Source organism: Ursus americanus, chromosome 18, assembly GCF_024610735.1.
Source record: "Ursus americanus isolate L20-20 chromosome 18, mUrsAme1.1.p, whole genome shotgun sequence".
NCBI lineage: Eukaryota > Metazoa > Chordata > Mammalia > Carnivora > Ursidae > Ursus > Ursus americanus.
Window position 1 is genome coordinate 41,132,517 of NC_142144.1, and position 23,038 is coordinate 41,155,554.

Consider the following 23,038-nt stretch of genomic DNA (forward strand, 5'->3'; position numbering starts at 1 on the left):
AAAGGTGAAGTTGGGACCAGAGAGGTTAAGGCTGAGTGGGTTTGGCAATGGGACAATCTGTCGAGGCTTTAGGGACAGCACGGGCATAGGTGAAGACATAAAAAGAAAGAAACAATGGAAAGATCAATGTAAACTTTTATTAAATGTAATAGTTTTGCTTTCAACTAGATTGAAATACTTATTTGGAGTGATTATAGTGATCCCCGTAGGGGCACAAAATGCTCCAATTTCTACAGAATCACCATTTGTGCTGCAGAGAATAAGCAGTAGAGAGGGTCAAAGTGAGAAAGGGAAGAGCAGTGAGAAGACTGTAGGGGTAGTCTAGGAGAAAAATGATGGCTAAAAGAGGTCAAATTCAGAATATAATTTGAAGCTAGAACCAACAGGATTTACTGATGAAGCATGAGGATATAGTTTGTGAAGGAAAGATAAGAAATAAGCATGACTCTGGGTTTTCAGCCTGGGCAACTGAAGGAATGTGGTGCCATTTCCTACCAGAAGAAAGAATGCATGAGGTGCAAGTGTGTGGGGGGGTGTGTGTGTGTGTGTGGGTGGGTGGGTGGGTGTACACATGTTAGGACAGAAGAAAACCAAAGATGCTGTTTGGCTATGGTAAGTTTCATACGCATCTTGTGGAGTTGTCCTTAGACAGTTATATGTAAGACTGTAATGACCAGTGGAGAGTCTGGATAAGATCATCTAGGAAGTCAGTGTAAACAGAGAAACAAAAGGTCCAAGAACTGATCCCCAGGGCATGCTAAAATTTAAATAGCAAAAAAGGAAGGAGGATATAAATATAATAGAATAGTATTTGGCCATAAAAGAGAAGGAAATCCTGCCACTTCCAGCAACATGGGTGGACTCTGAGGGTACTGTGAGAAGTGAAATAAGTCAGAGAAAGACAAATACTCTATGATCTCATTTACATGTGGAATCTAAAAAAATCAAACTCACAGAAACAGATAGTAGATTGGCGATTGCTGGGGTGGGGAGAAGACAGTAAAAGAAATGAGAAGATGTTTGTGAAAGGGTAAAAACTTCCGGTTATAAGATGAATGTGTCCTGGAGATGTAACATACAGCAATGTGACTGTAAGTTAACGAAACCGTATTGTATAATTGAAACTTGCTAAGACAGATCATTAATGTTCCAACCACACACACAAATAGCTCCATCAGGAGATGGATGTGTTAACTAACTTTACTGTAATCACTTTGCAATATATACATACATCAAATCATCATGTTGAACATCTTAAACTTATGCAATGTTGTCAATTATATCTCAAAAAAGCTGGAAAAAAACTGAAGAAGGGGCCAGCAAAGGCGACTGAGCAGAAAGAGCCAGTGAGTATGGTAATCCTGCACCCACGTGAAGGAAATGTTGCAAAGACAAGGGGTTAGTGAACTATGTCAATTTTTTCTCAGAAGCTCAACTAAAATGAGGCAAGAGAAGTCATCATTGAGTCTGGCAACATGGAAGACTTTAGTAACCTCAGAAAAATCAGTATGAGTGATTAGTAGACAGAACGAAAGCCTGACTGGAACATCTACAAAGCTACAGAGAAATGAGAACATAAAGACATAAATGTGGCATTTTGCTGTAATGAGGGGGGCAGAGAAATAGGGTGATGGTGATGATAGCTAGGGAAAGTGTGAGTCCAGACAGGGACTTTATGGTGAAAAAATATTTATTTTAATATTACTACTTACATAATTAAGATGAGAAATATAACAGCAGAAAGAAATAATCCAGTGGTAAGTGGGCACATTTTGAATGCAGAGTAAAGGAGGTAACTGCAAGAGTCATTCTCATGAGTACGTGCGGGAAGGATCCCGTGCTGAGGGAGGAGGCTGGCCTTAGCGAACAGCAACAATTCATCCAACGGAGCGGTCAGAGTATCAGACAGATTAGCTAAATGAATGGTAAAGTTCCCAACAATAACAGAAGTGATGGTGAAGAGGAAAATATTGCTAAATATTCAATAAATAAAAGAGTGACCAAGAGGTTGAGAGATGAGGACAAGGAAGGTGAGTAGGGGAATGTTCTGATGGGTTCTTTCAAGGAGATGCTTTTTTGAGAAAGGAAGAAGGAGAAATGTGTTGGAAGAAGAAATGAGGAGTAAGTGGTTAAGTATACTCCACTCCCCTCCATACCCACTATCTATTCATATGAGACAAAAATAATAATACAACCACCCCTTGAGAAGGAAGCAGTGTCCTTGAAATGAGCCAAGTTCAGTTTGAACAACAAGGTGAAGAGGACACTTCCAGAAGAGGTGAACATAAGGGACATTTAACTCATAACACTCTGAGAGTTCAAACAAGGAGGTGGAAGGGTTTGGATGGGTCAGAAGTAGTATAAGAATCCCATTAGAAGATCTGGAACACCATATGGGTGTTACATTTTGGACAATAATAGATGTCCTGAGAGACCTGAACTTTTTGATAGTGGTAAACAGGCATACGAGGCATAATGAGATTAGGGGGCAACAGAAAGCTGGTTCTAGGGATAGCATCATTTTTAGGATTAGTGTCTTGCAGTTGGTGGTGAAGGGGCTGAGTGTCACGGTACGGCAGTGTGGGCGTGCATTCTTCAGACCTCCTGCTAAAGAAAACGTTCCAGTTAGCTGACAGCCTCCAACTGCCTCACCTCAGTGATCCATTATGGTGTTCACATCAAGGCCACACTCTTCTGCGGCGACTCCCAGCCAGACCTAGCAAGGGGGAGGTTCTAGAGACAGGTCATTCTTGCCAAAAGCAAGACTCTTTGCATTGGACCTCCCTACTGGCCTAGTCAAGATTTTCTTCGGGCTACCCTATAATCTGAGGCCCTTCTTACCCAATCCTCCTTCTTTTCCGCTCCTGTTCCACAGATGTCAAAATTGTCTCCAGGTCTGAGGCTTTCCTTGACTAGGTCTGCCCCCACTCCTTTTATCTTTCAAAGGCATTTCCCACAATAAGCCTCTCACACTTGTAACTTGGTCTTAGTACCCACTTATGGGAGGACATGAACTGACCCACTTGGGGAGAGATGGAGAAGCTAACTGAGCTGAGGTAAACATGTGCTGGATTTTACTGGGAACTGTCACAGCTTTTGGATCTCTTTGGACATGTTATGATCAGGGATGAACTGATTTACCAGGGATAACGGGATTCTGTGGCTGTTGCTTCAACCCTGTTATAGGTGGTGTGGCAACCAAGATAATGCAAAAGCTTTCCTATCATCATGTACATTATTATCCTCCTTGTAGGCCAAGTTAGGAATGCTACTAAATAGTAAGCAAGAAAGTCAGGAAAAATGTATTGAGGGCTTACTCTGTATCAAGCTTTGGGCTAGAGGCTTGCTCATTGCTTCAGAATACTTTTACTGAATACCAAGATACATGGGGCACCATCTTGAGCCAAAATCCAGGCCAACACTTGTTTTTAAAAAATCATTTACATCCTGCCTTGCTTATAGCAGCACCGTGTCTGTCTTAAAGCAAACATGTTCGCAAGCTGTCATGTCATATAAATTCTCCCTGCTATCTTGCTGACTGGATGCTTCCTGCTTCTCCCAGCTGCATCTCAATCTTCCTCCTTGAATGGAGCTAACAAAGGGTCTGTTTCTTGCCCTTGCATGTTGTGAATGTTTCAAAAATGACAACATACCTCCAGGATACTGGAACACATGAAAATTGGTGCCTTCATAAGAGGAGTTTCTTGTGTTGTCCACTTCAGGGGTTCCTGCGCCTAACGGTATGTCTGCCACTTTCCCAGTAGACAACCCAGCCTGAGTGAAGGCAAAATAATGTTAGCCCCCAGCTCATGAGAAACAATGCTGTGGGCTTTGGGTTCCTTTGAGCTCTTGTATGACTTATTTGACTGGTTTTTACCCTTTTCTGGGATGGCTGTTTAGAATCTCAAACCTTGACACCCTTCACTCTTCCCTTTAGTCAAAGGCTTAATGAGGAGCAAAATGTGTCTCTGCATCATAAACACATTTTAGAAGTTAACAGGAGTCCCTGGCCCATGCTAAATGCTAACCAAATGTGTTAAAATCAGCAGTTTGATGTTGCCCATAGAGACAGCTGGGGAAGGGGAGGGGGGTTTGAGGGAGTATCTCACAGCTGGATAACCCAGCAGGAAATGACACTATTGGAGACTTGAAACTAAGCAAACAACAAAGTGAGAGACCAGAGAGAAAGAGAGAGAGAATGAAAGTATGGGAAACCAGCCCAACCGGGTCATAGAATTGGTACGGGGATACAAATGATACAGCTAAAATTAAAAATGATTAGCTGAGAATTGTCTAATTACTGAAATTAAATATAAAATCCACTAAGTGCTTACTGTTCTAACTCCTGTGCATATGTGCTGTGGCATTATCTAAAAGTTTCATAAACTCCCTCCTAAACACTTAGCAGTAATTAACTACAGGCTTTAACCATAAAGTTGCAAGAGCTGGACAGTTGGAAATGCCCTTTCACCTAGATGTGCCACTCCCGGAAATAGAATATAAGAACATAACATATGAATGAAGGTAGGTATTAATACCAGCATTAACTCCAATAAAAAAGATTTTCAAACAATGGAAACTGCTTTATAAATCATATACTACCAACAAAATACTATGAAGAATATTTGCATTTAGGAATTAATTTCCCCGTGTTACAGGATGCTAAATGAATCTTTTCCTGTTGTCTTCTGAAATTCAATAGGTGGTAAGTAACACTAAAGGAGAATGCTACTTTCATCCATGCCAAGAATAATAGCACTAGCCTGATGATTATTAATCACGTACCTAACAGCCTCAATAAGGGAAAACTAGGAATTCCAAAAGGTGATAAAAGAGACTTGGCAGGAGATTTTTCTGAGGTGAAAAGTGCAAAGGTTCCCCCCCCCACCTTTGTGGAGGAGATAGAGTACCCTCCCTCACAAATTGATTGAGAAGGATCTACGAAAGTGTCCACAGAGTGATATCCCTGTATGAAGAGGCTGGCATCACTCACCTTGCCTAGATGTTTGCTGAGCTGCAGACACTTGTAAACCAGTGTAACCTCCTGAATGAAGAAGATAAAAGAACTTTCAGAAGTTTGATATGTCCGTTCAAATTTCACATACACAATCATCAACACTGGATCTGCCTCTTATCTGGAGAATTCTAAAGGTAGGATTCTGGCTAGAGCAGTATGTGATAGCAAGGCAAAAACAAACCGCTCAGCAAGGATGCATGAATTTCTTGAGAACCAAGAGGATGCCTTGGAAGATAAATAGGCCATCTTGAAAGTATGAGACCTTGGGTTCACCACCAGCAGTAGGAGCAGTAAGAACAGACAGAGGAGATGATCTAGAGAGTACATTGCCCTTATTGGGTGTAGCACTGTTGATCCGATCCAGCCTCCAAAGAATCCATCAATGCACCAGACAAAAAAGCCAGGATTTAGAAACCTATCATGGAAAATATAGTAGCTACATGAAATATACACACAACATTAAGGATAAAGCAGAAACCCTTTGTCTCTTTTTTCTCTAGTCTTTCTCCTTCTTCCAAACCATAAAATATAGAAAGATTCATAAGAGAAATTTAAAAAACAAGGAATAGCAAGAAAGAATATCATGCCATATACCCCATTACAAGACCCCAAGCTACCACTCAAGCCTGCTAGAGAGATGGGAGAAGGTTGAACTGGATGTGAGATTGAACTTGTTGTTTATACTGGTCTCACCGATCATTAAAAAATTTATATATAATTATTGATTATTACTATTATAAATAATAAATAATATGCAGATAATACAAATATGATTATGAATGTTAATAATATATTATAAGATATATACATATAGTCTTAATTACCATCCATGACACAATTTTCTAAGTGAAAGTATCTGGAAAGCTACAGCATTTACACAAAACATATTTAGAGGTGGGCAAGTCATCAATGCTCTTGCCTTTTTAAGGTCATGATTTTAAAGTCAAGGAAATAAAAGGTTTTTTATGCATGTATGCCCACTGAGTTCATCTCATTTACTACGTCAGTAATATGTAGCACTGTGTGAAAATTAATGATTTTCAAGAAAGCATGCTACTTAGGCTACGCTTTCTGTCCTTTTGTAAGTTCATGTCTTTTTAGCCATTAGAAGATCCATTGTTTGTTCCCAAAGCAAGGAGATTTAATTTTAAAATATCAAGAATATAGAACTCCAAGGAGCATTTGGAATGTGACAAGTGAAATATTCTAAAACGGTGCTTCCCACAATGTGTCGCACAGAACTTCGTAAGATGCTCACTCCATCGCAAAAAAAGAGACGCAATCACTTAAGTTTGAGGAATTTGTATTTGTTATCTTTTGTCTTAGCAATTCACAATTCATATTAGCGTGTTTAATTTGAGAAATGCTTCCATTTTTAAAAATTGTTAATGTTTAGCCCAGTACATTTGATATGCCTCCCAGTATCCAGTCTCAATTCCATGGAGAGATCCAAGAGCATCTTGTGGAAGAAATCTTTGTACAAGTGGCTTGTCTATGAGTTCCCTCTGGGCACAGACGGCAGTGGGAAACAACTTCTTCTTACCTCTTCCTTCGTGGATGCTGATTTAGGGTCATAGGAAAGTGAGAAGGGAAAGAAAAGGGCTAATGAAAAGGACAGAACAGAAATTAGGAAGGATGGAAGTGAAGAGAGATTCCAAGGGAGGCAGAAGATGGGTGGTTCTGTTTCCTGAAGGCCAAGAAACTACTTCAAAAGGTAAACTCACAAGTGAAACCATGATCTCAAAAGACAGAGCTCTGACCCCAGCCCAACCACTAAGGTTTCATTCACCAAAAAGATTTTGGATAAAAAGAAAGTTGACCCAATGGTGGGAACATGGAAGATGAGCAGAAGACAAAGAAGTATACAATTTCAGGCAAGATGGGGATATCATTTAGGTTTGGATGTGAGGTTGGAAAGAGAGAAGGATCTCACAAATTTCTAGAAGGAAAATATTCTTACTTTTCTCTCTGGGGAAGATAATCACTGGCCTTGGTTACAGGTACTATGTAAAGTAAGAGTTTAAAATAGAACCAAGGAAGGAAACAGAAAATGCTCCAGGGTAGGCTGAAAAACTGCCTTGCCAAGCTCCACAGAGCATCAGTATATCAAATGAGCATTCGAGGTCCAGATCTGTCAATTCCACTCTCTTCAGAAGGAATGGGTTCTTAAAAATGCATCTATGCTATATTTAAATGAGGGAAACCTATCAGCCTCTCTTCGGAATTTACTGGTGGAAAGCAGCTGAGGGTTTTCCTTAGTGAAAATGACAAATAGCAGGGTTTGTCATTTAAGATATGGCATTACCTAAATCTTACTGAAAGGAAAGTGATTTGCATCAATTAATTGACTGTGTTTAAGGTCTGTTCTAATTTTCCCCAAACCACAAGAACCTCCAGGCTGCAATATTACCAAGGGGCTGCAGGCCAAGGGGAAAGAGGAGGGCTTCCTTTAAGTACTTCAGAGTGGCTGTGTTCCTTTCTTTTCTCCTCCCATTGTGAGTTGAGGAGTCTAAGATCACGGTGCCTGCACATTCGGTGTCCGGTAAGAGTCCCTTCTGGGTTCATGTGAGGTCATCTTTTTTGCTGTATCCTCATCTGGCAGGTGGGCCAAGGAGCTCTCTGAGGTCTCTTTTAAGGGCACTCTTCCCATTCATGAAGGCTCCACCCTCCTAACCTAATTACCACCCCAAGGCTCCATCTCCTAATACCCTCGCATAGGGGGTTAGGTTTCAACATAGGAACTTTGTGGGGGACATAATCAGTCTACAGCAGGCTCCAAAGTTAGACTTTCTAGGTTCATATCTGGAGGACCTTGGCAAGTCCCTTAGCTTTTCGGGTTTTCTTTTCCACATCTGTAGAGTGGGGATAACAATACTAAACATTTCATTGGGTTGTTAACTAAAATGCTATATGTAAATCCGATAGCACCAAGGCCAATGGATGACTTGCTGACTAGTTAATCCTAACTTCCAGCCCGGATGAACCACATGGTTCTAGGACTCAGGGGAGTGTCACCAATAAAAGCTTCTGAGACACCCACACCTTCTTTGATTTAGTCTTACCTTATTTTTGTTCCTCAAGAAACAGAACAAAATAATACCCAGCCCACTGAGCTAACGACACTCAAGTAAAATATAAGATCCAAGCAAGACCACGCAAAGTGGTGGGAGAAGAAAGGTTACAAAAGATGACTGAAAGAGAAATAAAGAAAGAGGAGCCACCGCATCCCTGAGGAATCAGAGCACAATGTAGAAACCGCCAGCTGAATGGGGTTAAGGTATAGTTCAGGGCAGGGCAAAGGGGCGCAAACCACCAGGTAAAGCGCCTGCTTCTCCTGGGCATGGCAGAGCCCTAGATAGAATGGAGGGACACTATGTGTGTTTAGAGAGAGAAAACTGCAGACACCATGTAAATACACCCGCTCCTGATGGATCAAAGTGCTGTTTACCATCCTTCCCAGAGAGAAAAAAATCACTGAGGCCCCCTGGTGGGTGTGCTACAGCAAATACCAGAGCCAGGAGCTATTCAAAAGAACACACTCTTGCTTGGATCACAGGATGAGGCTGGAAGCTGCATTTTGCTGGTTACACTGCATTTTATCTACCCCTTTATTGATGCCAAACCACATTTCTTCTCTGTTAGAGTAGAGGCCGTTTTTTATTCTAGGCAGCTTTTCAACAAGTTTTTTCTTTTTTCTTTTCCCTAACCAGTGCTCAGTTTGAGGAGAACACTTTCTGATAGAAACTCTGGAAGTAATGTCAGGCCTCTATAGCTGGTAACTCTATGCTTTCCCCATGAAGCAACGCTGAGCACAGCACTTTGAGCAAATAGACAGCTCCTTCCCAATAGTGGTAGGGATATGATAAGTTATTCAGGGCAGTCTGCCCAGACAACGAGAATAAAAATTTCTAAGCCAGACGCAGCAGATATTCAATGTGGCCCTTGTGTTAAGTTTATTTTCCCGAGGCAGGAATGGACACCATGAAGAGCTAATAAATAGGTGTGTATTCCTTTCTTTTGGATTATCGACAGTTATTTAGAATGCCATTTTATGCAGAAGGCAGGACAAATGCTGACGGCCTAGCATTTGTGGTACAATTGAGTTTTTTGGAAGAAAGCTAAGCTATAGGGCAAGAGAAGAGCACAACCAGCCACTGGTTGGAATGTCTGTCCTACACGAATAAGAGACGAAAGGAGGTCAGTAAGGAATTCCATCAAGATGTCATTCCTGGAGCATGCCAACTCTGTATCTGTAGCAGGTTTGAGTCACAGGGAGGGATGTGAACATGTGAAAGAATCAAGCAAGTGACTTAGACTTTAAGTATTTACAAGTAGCACCAGCGAACACTTAGATGGCATTAACCCGGGCTGGCACTATTTTCAGCACCTTCCATGTGGCATCACATTTAATCCTTGCGACAGGGAAGTGCTATTATTATCCTCATTTCAAAGAAAAGAAAATTGAGGCACAAAGAGGTAAAGCAACATCCCCAAGTTCCACTGCTAGCAAGAAATTATGGAAGTCTTCAGGGCTGCTCATAAATATTTCAGGTCTCCTCGGAGGCCCCTGATAGAATTGCACTTAGGTAGAATCTCTAACAGCCACTGTTCGATCCACCATGTTCTCTTTTCTCTGGCTGGATTATCACTGAGGTAGGCATTGGGATGGAGCCCAGGTTTCTGAGTGACTGTGACGACTATGGCCTCCTGCCAACCTGAGTGGAACATTTAACACAAACAAAAAACACTGTGTTGAGCCTCTGCAGCCTTGGGGGTTGTCTGTTAGTGGAGCATACTCCAGCCTGTCCTGGCTGAATAGTGGTAATGCTGGCCTTTGAACCCAGGCAGTTTGTCGCTAGGGTCCACGCTCTAAACCAGTGTTATACTGCCTCCCAAGTATGGGGTATTCCCTGTACACTGAAAGAGCTTACCGTCCATTGAAAATGGGCACACACTGCAGAAGGAGCCAAATAAGAATGCTAAGTAGCACCTGATGGATTTAGAAATGAACACCACAGAGTAAGTGAATGGGACGTCAGAGAATGGGAAGATCAGGGTAGCCAGATATGTTGGTCCAAGCCCACTGGGTTGTAAAGGGAAGAAACCCATTCTAATTAGCTCAAGTCAATTGGCGTGAGGTTATAAATCTCTTGGAATCTAAAGTAGGGAAATTAGAACAACTGAGCCTAACGGTACACCTGAAAAGTCAGCAAACCTGTTTTCTCAGAGATTCCATGTCCTCTCTTATCTCTGTTTCTCTCAGCTTTTCCTCTGTTTCCCAGCTGTACTCTTCCCCTTGGCCCAATGTGGCATCGGTCTCACATACCAGATCCATCTCTACCACCACTGAAATGGCTCTGTGTCACTTAGTGCAAGTTGAGAGACAGAATCTGCTTGGCCCAACCAGTTTCCCTTTGGCCCAATATGACCTCTGGTTCAATTATCTGCCAGGGAGAGGATCCCAGAGTTCACGGGCTAAAATAATCCCTTTGGCAGAAATGGGATGAGAGAACAAGTCCAAAGAAAAAGGTGTGTGGTTAGCAATGAAGTCAAGAATGATTAATCAAAGAAGTAAGCATTTGATTTAGATGAGCAGAGAGGAATACGGCCAGGGCACCACAGGAAGAAGCATCCGCTTGCGTAAATAGGTAAATACGCAAATGCTCCTGTTTGTTTGTAGGCAATGAGGAACCCTACAACGGCTAGAAAAAGCAAGCTCAGGTTGCTCAGGGGCGGGAGGCTGAAAAAGTGAAATGAGTCAACAGATATTCATCAGTGACCTTCACCTTTACCTAAAGTTTATTTTACAAGTCTGCTCTTTTGACAATCTGGGCTATGATTTCCAAGCCAGAGTGTATGTCTTTTCTCTGAACTATGCCATTCCTTTCATTTGAACATTTCTTAACCTCTTACAACTATCTCCTATGTTTTATAGAAATTAATAAACATTTTTTATACCCTCCATAAGAGCATAAGTCACCTTAAGAGAAGGGACTGTGTTTTATACCTATTCCTAGCACCTAGCTCAGTCCCCTCCACCTAACAGAGTTTTACAAATGTTTGTTGGATAAAATAATTAAAAATAAATGAACCTCACTTTAGGAAGAACAAAGAGCCAACTGACTTATGTGGCAACATCACAAAGACTTCACATTCTTTGAAAAGCAAAGAACGTCTAATATCTTAGGAAGGAAAGTTCTTAATTATTACCATGACTCCCCACTGTTCTTCCTCTGCTCACTAACTAGTCTGGAGGTGCTGGGGGACTCCTTCCATGCTCCTCAAAATTAACAAGCCATTTTTCAAAATATATTCAAATATTTTCAAAATATATTCAAATATATTCAAAATAATATATTAAGTTTTACATATTTGAATCCATTTCATAATACCATAATATCTATAATTATTAGATTACTAGGCCATATGTGAATATAATGGCTAGAAGTGCACAAATTTAGTAAAACCAGAAACTTTCAAGCCATCATCTGAATCTCAGCTCTACCTGATGGTAGGCAAGTTACTTTATTTCTGGTAGTAAAAAACTGGATATAATAACATTTACCTCATGTGTTTGGTGTGAAGATTATGCAAACAAACACATGTAAAGTTCTTAGGCTAGGGGCGCATAGTAGGTATAAAGAAATACTTGTTCTCTTCCTAGTTTCCTCTTTCCTTTGATGAGAACTGCCTTTCACTAAGCCAAGTGATGTCGCATAACTCTGTGCCATATTGCTCTTTGGACAGATGGACCAGCTGCAATTTAGACTGCTGAATAGAACCCCCAGTGCTAAATTGTACAGCCACTCAGGTCTCGATGGCCTTTGATCTCTCCAGAGTGCTTCATCTCCTCTGCTCAGTGACTGTGCCTCCTCGTCGCTCTGGAATAACAGAAGGTCAGAGCGGGGCCCCACACTATTGCAAGTGTCAGACTATCCGAGGCATTGCAATTTGGCTCATTCCCTGTTATGACAATGATGGTAACGAGAACTGAAAATGGCACAATACAAACGCATTCTTGAGACCAAAACTGGAATAAAAATGGGAAATTTTACAGGAGCTGTTATCCCCAGAACGGGCTTCTCACTGTAATTGTGTGGATTTTTGTTTTTCTTTATTTCTTGTTTTTTATAATCTTGTGTTCAGATCTTGGTATTGGCAGTCAGTGAAAATTATTTGGGCAGTCAGGAGAACAATTATATTTATCTAGTAACAAGGTTGTAAAATTTGAATAGACCAAGGCAACCAATAAATGCTAAAGATAGTTTCCTTTGCAGAATTAATTTTCCTACATTATACTTTTGACATATTAAGAAATAAGAACACATCAAGATCATTGTGAACAAAATTTACATCTTGTAAGACACACATTCTGTTAAAGCAGTAGTTCTCAAATGGGAGCAAAGCTTCTCTATTTGGCCCCTCTCCCCACATACTGCTACCCCCAAGGTGACATTTGGAAATATGTAAAGATATTTTTCATTGTCACAATTGGGAGGGGAGTGTCACTGGCATCTAGTGGGTAGAGAGCAGGAAAGCAGATAAATATCTTACAATTTACAGGCCAGGCCCCCACAACAAAGAATTATCCCACCCAAAATGTCAATAGTGATGAGACTGAGAAACTTATGTTAAAAGAACTCAAACTTCTTCCTTCGCTTAAATCCAATATCCTAACATTTCGTTATCAAATACTTCTGCATCTCATTTCCTTGGGATTTAGTAGAGGAAAACTGTTTAAAAAAGGAAAACAGATAAAATAAAAAACATGTAGAATAGGAACTAAAAAATTAAAACTCAAACTTCTCAGAAGTCAGTATGAGCCATGTAAGTAAACACTGTACTAGTCACATTTCTCATTAGCATACTCAATTCCTAACACTTATATTTTAGCTTTAAATAGCACATTCAATTTCAAAGATCTCATTTGATCTTCACAAAAGTCCGTGGGGTAGATAAAATTGTCTACGATTTAAAAGGGACCAAGTAAGATTCAGAGAGGATATTTGTCTAATGAAACAAAGGTAATAAGAATACCACGGGACAATGAGAAAAATGAATGTTTGTGATCAGGAATGCTGAGCTTCCTAATGTCTCCCATTCACCAGCCACATGTCATTGTTTCATCCTGTGAAATCCTGGCCTCCACAACTTCACAGCTGGAGTGGCGATAGCTAGCTAGGGGGTTGGGTAGAGGGGTGGGTTACCAAAGGGATTGACTGAAGCCATGGGTCCTAAACAAAGGAACTCACCCTATGTGGAATAAGACACAGAGGTGGCATTACAAATCCAGTGCACTTTCCTCCATCCCATGAGGGCCCACCACATGTTTGTAACACCGTAGGCATTGAGGTGGTCGATTTCAATAGCAAATGTGTATAGCCTGCCTAAGGAAAAAGAAAAAGAGAAAAGAAACAGCTTAAAATCACTTAGAACTTTTTACTTTCAACTGTATTATTCAAAATTGACAGGAGATTTCTTTCTCAGCCAGGACAAGATAAGGAGAAACTTTCCATTTTCCATGATTGAATAGTGTGCGTTTTTGTGTGTGTTGGGGGTAGGGATGGGGAGAATGAAAGCATCTCAAAACAGTCTAAGGCAAAAAGGGACTTAATCATCTTCACTGAAATGAAGAGAACATGCTTTTATTTGTTCAGAGGAATCTCAGACCGAGAGAGTGTATTTTTCTCAAACATCCAGCAAATCTTTTGGGGCCTGAATCAAAAAGAAGCAAAAATTAAAAAGAAAACTTGACCCTGTAATTCTGGGCATTAATCTGAAGGAAAAATAATATATATAATATATGTACTGTATAGATATACTATATATATTGTGTATATATATATGATATATATATATGTTGTGTATATGTAATTTTAACATTAACACCCAAATTGTAGTAACATCAGTACAATTCTATAAATTATGTAATCTTTTACAAACATGAAAAATTGAAACCAAATGACCTATCCAACAAAAGGAGAATGGTTAAGCAGTCATTAAAAATTATGGTAAAGGGCAGTTGCAACAGAATTAATGCCTGCTAAAAACAGTGGTTTAAAAAAAAGCAGAAACAAAATTACAGATATGAAATAAACTCAATTTTGTTTTTGGGAAAGCCTAAATAAACAGATAGGAAACAGTCTAAAATGTTATAGTGGTAAGGTTATAAATAATTTTTCATCTTTCTTATTTTCTATTTTCCAGCTTTATAAAATGAGCATATATTCATGTTACAATAAAAATAACAGCAAATATAATAACAAAGCTCAGATCACTTGAAAAAAAGAAGGAGTTATGTTGAAAAAATACGTAGAATTTTATGTGGGGAATTTGCTACTGCAAATAAAATAGTTCAGTAAGGCACGGGAAGAATAACTTGATTGTTACACCATTGCAAAGCCCTTAAGACCAAATTCCTCTCAGCCCATCAATTTCACATTGATTTCATCTTGACATGTAACATGCCCCTCAGTACTACAATAAAAGAAGCCATGAAATATCGATGGTGACTTCTAGAGGACACACATACACATGTTGATTGAAGATTAATTTCTCAGTGGGGCGGCTCATCATCAATATCCTGCCTTTTGTGTGACATAGGTCAGATGACCTTAATGATTAATAAAGGAACCTGCTTTGAGCTGGCTCTGGGTTTCCGGGAAATATCAGCTATTTTGAACTAAAGGCATAGAGGATGCTCTGGTTTGACCACATATTTTATTACAGAGCTTCATAATCTGAGTAAGGGATTACCTGAATGGTTTGAAATGCCACTGAAAGCTACCATATGTATAAACTTGGTGATAGCTGATTATAAATATGGGGAAATCTTTCTGGATGGCAGTATACTACCTATTGACCTGGACTATGACCCATAATATGTATTTTTCACCCTTTTCCTTTTCCTTCACACATAATTTTCCAGCAACACTTTCAATAGCACATGACCATTGGGGGAGATGGATTAAAGAGAATATTTAATCAAATGATCCTGATGATTTAATCAAATGGGCTAAACCCAGTAGGTATTCAGACAGCTGAGGTGAGGGGCACCTGGGTGGCTCAGTCAGTTAAGCATCTGCCTTTGGCTCAGGTCATGATCTCAAGGTCCTGGGATTGAGCCCCACATCAGGCTCCCTGCTCAGCAGGGAGTCTGCTTCTACCTCTGCCTGTCTCCCCAGCTTGTGCTCTGTCTCTCTCTCTGAAATAAATAAATAAAAATCTTAAAAATAAATAAATAAAGAGCTTAGGTTAAAGTTCAGTTTAAAAAGAAGTATGGGGGGGCGCCTGGGTGACTCAGTTGTTAGGTGTCTGCCTTCAGCTCAGGGCATGATTCCAGAGTCCTGGAATCGAGCCCCATATGGGGCTCCTCTGCTGGGAGCCTGCTTCTTCCTCTCCCACGCCCCTGCTTGTGTTCCCTCTCTCGGTGGCTGTCTCTCTCTGTCAAATAAATAAATAAAATCTTTAAAAAAAATAAAAAGAAGTATAGGGACTTCTGGGTAGGTTGGTCAGTTAAAAAGTACAGAAAGTCTCATAAAGCCTCACTGAGAGCTTTTTTGGATTATACTACATGGTATTTTTTTATAATTGATAAGCAGTTAATATATCATAATTACAAGATCTACCTATATGTAAATTATGCCAATTATGTGCTATTTTGTATGTTAATACATAATAAATGTTTAGCACACTGCCTAACACATAAAAAAATAAAAAAATTAAAAGAAGTATAGATTCACAGCAACAGAAACATGAAGACAGAATGGATTTAACAGCCACCTTTTGATCAACACAATGAAAACAATTAATTGGTCCAAAACACCTACCCCCTGCCACGGTTGTGTACAGTTCTGCTTTGGGCAGTCACAATGACCTCACTTTCTTCCCCACCCAGAAAGGTCATTTCCATAATATGTGAACTTATCCTTCCCCCCAGTTCTGACAGTTTTTTCAATCAAAGATGGCTATCTGTCCAAAGTCAATAGGTTACTCCATTACATGAATTTAGAATTAGGATAGAAAGGCAACCAGAAAAAAAAACAGAAGAAGAAAAGAAAGGCAGCTTGTTGCTACAGGTGGATTTAGAAATGAATGGTGTGAATGGCCATCCTCTGTCGTGTGAATGAAAAGTCAGAAAAGGCTGCTTGGAGTAAATGTGGAGAGAAGTCTGTTAATGCCCAATATGAAGATGCTCTTCCCTGCCCAAGTTCTGATCCAATTGGGAGACTCAGGATACAAGTTAATATCAAAATAGCCCCTTTATTCGGGAGATGGCTTGGAGGTGACAGAGTTGCCTTCCTAATTCATAATCCCAGATTAGGCAGACCCATCCAGCACAGTTTTTCCCTGCAGGTATCTTTCAGGCATCTTAAAACATAAAGAAGATGTGGTGTGTATACACACACACACACACACACACACACACACACACATAAAGAAGATGTGGTGTGTATACACACACACACTCTCTCTCTCACTCACACACACACACACACACACACTCACACACACACGCTGGAATATTATACAGCCAGCCACTTGCAATCATGTGGATGGAACTAGAGGGTACTATGCTATGCAAAATAAGTCAATCAGAGAAAGGCAATTATCATATCTCATTGATATGTGGAATTTAAGAAACAAAACAGAGGATCATAGGGGAAGAGAGGAAAAATAAAACAAGACCTAACCAGAGAGGTGGACAAGCCATAAGACTCTCAATCGTAGGAAACAAACTGAGGGTTGCTGGAGGGGAGAGGTGGAGGGATGGGGTAACTGGGTGATGGGCATTAAGGAGGCATGTGATGTAATGAGCACTGGGTATTATATGAGGCTGATGAATCACAGGCCTGTACCTCTGAAACCAGTAATACATTACATGTTAATTAATTGAATTTAAATTTTAAAATGTTTTTAAAAAAACATAATGGGATGAAGGAGCGCAGCAGAATGTATGTCCTCTGTAAGCAGACAGGTCTCAAAAAGAAGGAAGAGGCTGAGCCAAACATGCCCAGTGTATTCTTCCAAATCCACCAGTTAGATAAGTTACCACTTCCTAAGGAGAAGTGAGTGAGTGAGAGGGTGGAAAATAGCCAGGAGTCCGACACAAACAGCTCTTTCCACACGGAAACATGGGATAGTTTGACTAAGAGTATGGACTAGACTCTTGCTGGGTTGCTCTTAGATTCCATGAGAACCCATAATATCCTTCTCATAAATTTTCCTCTGGCTTAGATTAACTTGAGTTGGTTTCTGTTACTTACAGTCACAATCATCCAGAGACAACTGTTTGTGATTAGCATTCCATGTTAGACTACCGAAGGACACCATAGTGCTAGCCTCCCAGCAGAATTAGTTCTATTCTCTCCACATTCTGTGTTTATGTTAAAGGTGAGAAGGTAGGACCCATAGAGATAACATATACATGGCTCCAACACCACTTGCTTTGGGCTTTAATGAGCACCATCTTTAGAAAGATAGAAGTAATGTTGAGCCTCAGAAACTCTCTCACTTACAGTCCATTAGTTGTGTTACCCTAGACAGGAAAAGCAGCAGAAAAGAGTTGATGAGGCAGAAGCCGAGAGACAAATTCTCAGAAATCAGCAGGCTACAACGTGAAAGCACATCAAAGCACTAGTGAGGCCATGCTGGGGACACCGTGGTGTGCCACTCCATGCCCCTTAAGGACCAAGGCATCTATTCCTCAGCTGCTAGTAGTGTTGGCAACTGACAGCTGACAGCTGAGTCCCCTTCCTGGGATTCCTCCCTTACTGAAAGAGAGCTGCTTGCTCCAAGTTATGGTCCTGCTTCCAGAGGAGAGTGGGATAGCCAACATCCAATGACTGTTGGTGAAGGGGTATAGAGACCTGGCTCCCTTGTCTCAATTCCAGATATTTCTGAAGAGCCTTCTCATGTTGAGAGCTCCTCTTGAGATATACGGAGGCCCCTTATGTGACGGCTTCACAGTTCAATCTCTCCCTTTGCCTAATCTTATTTCCCTCACTCCAGATTTATTCCTAAAACCACTCCCCAATTTCCTGAATACAAATCTCTACCTCAGAGTCCGTTTCCTGGGGGACTCGATTTGTGACATCCAGATGTTCAGAAACAAACAGTATCTAGGGCATTAGAGACCTACAGAGTTTTCTGAAGTGATGGAAATGTTTCATAGCTGTGCTGTCCAATATGGTAGCTGCTAAACACACACGGCTATTGAGCACTTGAAATGTGTCTGGTGCTACTGAGAAAATAAACTTTTAATTTGATTTAATTAACTTTAATTTAAACATCCACCTCTGGTTAGTGGCTACCGTACTAGACAATGCCAATCAGAACATTAGGATAAAAATAAAAATTCAGCATCATGCCATGATCATACCAAAAGCCTGGGGAAAAGAAGTCGAACGTAGTGGGCAAAGGTAACTAGGTACTGGGTACAAAGGAGGACAAAAATCCCGGTTTTGAAGACAAACAGCGGCAAGCATAATAATAACTACTGAGTACGTAGGCCAGGTAATATTAGCCTCATTATTCAGATAAGAAAAAGGTGGCTCTGAACTTGTACAAGGTCATACATGTAGTAAGTAGGAAAGTCAGAATCTAAAAACGACTCTAAAGCTTATGCTGTTTTTAGAGTACTCAAAAAGCAGCAAACCCAGTCCACAAGTGAGCAGTAAATATCTGCACAGGGTCTTAAGCCTTAATCCTTCTTCTCTTGTTTACGATTCTTACTGAACATAACAATGTAAGAGGAATTATGTGGGAGGAACTGCAAGACATCCAGTGAGTCCTAGCTACCACCTGTTGACCATCTACCATGTGCTGGGTGTCTGAAGCTGATACTGCGATGAAGAAGAAATTAAAACATGTCTGTAACTGGTGGGAAGTGGGGCTAAAACCGTATCCTTCCTGTTGACTATCCATACTGCAGAGCCCTGAGGCACAGTAACCACTCAAAGGTACTACAGGCAGGTGCAAATGTGGCTAAGACAGCAGTTCTAAATTCCTGAATTCCCTCTCATCCGAAAGAACTGCCTGTCCCCTGTGCACACTGGGAAGGGAGGAGGCAAGTTCACAGAAGCAGCTCTGGGACGGGCGCACCAGTCACATTAGGGTCTATGTGAATGGCACCCCCTGACACTGCAAGAATGGTCCTGCATGAAGCTCTCTTGGTGCACAGTTTTTCTAGGATCTGCTCTGATTCCTGTTTGACTTTTTTTTTTTTTTTTTTAAGAACAAGGTAGAGAGGACTCCTGGGCCTATCACGGCAAATTCACAGCACAGAAGAAGTGATCAAAATAGAGATGCCCCTTAAGCTTGGAGCAAACCAAAGAGAGATAGTGGAAATCTGAGGTTTTAACTGTTTTACTTCTCCCAATGAAAGCTTCATCCCTTAGCTTCATGGCCCTGAGCTACTCCACAGGTAATTCTGGGTCACCTATCTAGACAGCAGTCTGGATCCTTAAGAAGCTCCCAGCCAAGTAAAGAAGACACGGCGGTACATTATTGCTCTTCAGTGATAACTTCTATGGGAAAGGGGGGTACAGATGCTAGGGGGAGCATAAGTGGGGACTACTCAGAGCTTCTCAGGTGCCTTCTGTTATAGCTGTCTTCGGTGACCTAAGAGTCAGCCAAGAAAGCTAGTGAACAATAGCTTAGTGTACATGCATGAACCATGGTATGTTTGTGAGATGCTCTCAGCAGTCAACCCCAGGGAAGAGCATCAGTGCTTCTTTCAAAGGGACCAGCTTGATCAATGAATTTTTTGTTCTGGCCAAACCTAAGCCATCTATCAACCAAGGGAAGGGAAAACATGAGATGCATGTTTCAGGCTTCCATGCCATATCCAAAACCATGCTAGAGCTTTACAATCTCCTTTCTTCCAGAAGATTAAGCATATGCACAAAAGAAAGTATGGCCAAGACAGTTCTGCAAACCTCTTTCAAGTCATTAATCATGAACTTGGGCAATTTCAAAGTTGACCTCAGAGCACCTAAGGTCAGTAATAAATTTTCCATATAATCCGCATCCGCAATCCATGAGGAAAGACTTGAGTATGGACTCCTAAGGGCAGAGATGGTTCCATTCATCACTGTATTATCACTGCCGAGAAGGCCAGGTAGCCAACAGGTGTTCACTATGTATTAGTCTTCCTTCTCCAGACAGTAGTCCAGAAATTTCGACACACATTTATAAAGCATCTTTGTGCCCAGCATCATTTTAAGGACTGAGGGGGAAAAAAGGTAAGTAAGACACGCTGCTTCTTTGCTCTCCATTGGCTTACAAACACAGGACACTCAATAAATGTTCTTTGGATTGAATTGTTGACTGAGTGGTTCAACAGGAACAGGCTCAGAATCACCAACAAACTCTGAGCAGAAGACTCCAATCAACTGAATCCAAAAAACTGATGTGAGATATAACCATAGGATATTGACAGATTTGATAGGCTTGAATTTCTCAAGGAAAGTTGTGAGCGCTGTCTTCATAGACCTACGTGGGTTTATTTCTTCCTATACCCATCCCCACCCTGGCTTTTTTCTGAGCTATAGAGCCTAGGAGGAAGTCTTCTATGGCCATAGGATCCATGGAAACACACAGATCTACCTAGGGCCGGAAATGACGTCCTTCATTAGCAACACGCTTCCACCAGCTGGGCCCACCCACTGCAGATGTGCCCAGATGGATTTGCTATCATGTTGATGCAGCTTTACTGCATGTTCTTCCATATAAGGTAGAATTGTTCTTCCAAGTTGTAGGCAAACAGCATTGAAATGGACAACTTAACCTCTGCATTTCCTGATTTTGCTGAGCGTATCTCTAGATTAACATTAGGGAGGTTATAAAGGGTTTTTTTTTTTCCCCTTAGCACTCTGATCTATAAATCATGCTATTTATATTTGTTTGCCCCTAATTGTCCAAGGGAAACTGTCCTTGTCACTGGAAAATAAGGATGAGTGGTCACACAGTGGCAGAACACGGGCCATCACAAATCGTCAGGGAAACAAAAACTAGCAACATGATGAATGTACTAGAAGCAAGCATAACAAAAAGAGGTGGCAGTGAGCACGGACCATTGCTTCAGCCACACAGCCAGTGCCTCTGTGCATAAATGCTCGGCAGGCTTCAGAGGGAGAGCTGGAAATAAGTTTATACCCGAGGCAAAATACACTGTCAGGTCAACTCGAAGCCAGCAGAAGAACAGGCGAGAAGACGGTGGACATGATTGGCAGGAGCCACTCGGCATTTGCTGCATCACATCCCAGGTTGTCTAGTCTCCTCAGAGAACAAGGTCTCTTGACCATGAGCCAGTGTGGAAGGCCTTTCTGGCTTGCCTCCCTCCTGGGCCTCCCGGGTCCTAGACTAAGGGAAGGGGCCGTATATAAAAGAGACCTGCTAACACTTGGGCCTGGGGGATACAGGTGGTGCACAACAGCAGTGGTTCCTGCTCTCCCTTCTCTCTTGTCACTAGTCCACCTACCAGAGAGGGGAACAGTCCCCTACACTGCCCCCAAAACCGCAGCTGCCAAAATTTAACTTGTTTTGAAGCTCAAGCAACTTTGATGTTTTCTTAACACAGCCAGGCGCTTCATTAAAGCACCATGGAGTATACCAGCTCTGTTTTCCCTGGGGCGAGCTGGAGGAGAGCCAAGCTAGAACACCAGACACACGCGGGCAAAATTATACAGGCACAGAGGTAAATCTCATTATCTTCCCAAGACACACTTTTACCTGCTTTAGTTAATTGTTGTATTTGTGCAGGGAGGGGAGTCCCTTCATCAAAGACATGTTTTTGAGAGACGTGTGGTGGTCCAGAGTCTGTGGGAACCTATCCAGTCAGAAGCTTATGATTGAACTGGAGGCCCAAGCACAGCAGGCAGTGGGGAACAGAACTTTCTCCCACGTAGGGGAGGCAAGGAAGCAAATTCAAACTCGGGGAAACCCTCTGTTCCCACCAAATAGGTCCCAAAAAACGGATTCCTCCGAGAACAATAGCTTGTCCTATCGGAATCAGGATTATTTGACTTTAAGATCAGTTACAATGGAGGGACAGCAGTGTGGGGGAAGAGGGCAGGAGAAATGCTTTGAATTCACTGAAAGACACCCGAGACTTTAAGCAGTATAGTATTTATGTGAAGGGCTGAGTCCCTTCAAAAACCATATGATTTCATGCAACAATCCCCAGTTCCTTTTTTCATTCATTCTTTCTCTCGACGCTATTTATCTTCTATACGCCAATCATCGTGCTAAACCCTAGGAATACGGCAATAAATAAGTATGGTTCCTCTCTTTTTATAGCTAACCAGTTAAATATGTACTAAAATGTGGGGTTTTTTTTTTAATGAAAGGGTATGGGCAGGAAGCAATGCACACATATGGATCACAAGCCTAATCTAGTGGAATGTGGCAGCCTTTCCAGAAAGGTGTATCACCAGGACACCCTGGGTTATGCTAGGGTAACTAACGACCCAAAGCCTCAGGGATTTACAAGTTCCTTGCTAACCCTGGATATCCACTATAGTATTATACCAGGGACCTCTGTTGATCATTGCTACTCAGGGACCCAGGCTGAGAGAACAGCCATCAACTCCAATGGTACCAAACGCTAAGGCAGAGGGACAAATACCTCTGAGAGCCTGGCACTAGCATTTGAATGCTTCAACCGTAAGTGACACATATCACCCTCCTCAAGTCTCTCTGGCTAGGACTAATCATGCGCCCCATTCAACTAGGAAGTCCAATCATCCATCCCAAGTGCCCAATAATGACAATAAGTAATAACTCTGGGTCATGAAGCAGGAGGGAGGTCAGGGGCCTGAGGAAAAGAATTCCAGACACATACCAAGGCAACAACATGTGTGAAGGCCATTTAATTCTTTCCGGGAGTGTACTGCTCTAGACACAATTAGTTATACGCCTGTCTCCAGACTAGACTGTAAGATCCCAAATCCCTACTTCCTAGCACAGTGCCTGATGCGAAGTAGACGCTCAGTACATACTTGGAAATAAGGAGAACAA

General features: G+C 41.3%; 1 long non-coding RNA gene across 2 annotated transcripts in view; it reads right to left on the minus strand.

Moving 5' to 3' along the window:
• Positions 1-3,205: 3,205 nt before the first annotated feature.
• Positions 3,206-23,038, minus strand: part of LOC123781130 (uncharacterized) — a 162,050-nt gene continuing 142,217 nt past the window's right edge. For both annotated transcript variants that reach the window (XR_006776615.2, XR_006776616.2), the window contains exons 3-5: positions 13,270-13,404; positions 4,994-5,044; positions 3,206-3,774 (exon numbers count right to left, since the gene is read on the minus strand). This is a non-coding gene — a long non-coding RNA (uncharacterized LOC123781130). The remainder of the gene's footprint in view (positions 3,775-4,993; positions 5,045-13,269; positions 13,405-23,038) is intronic.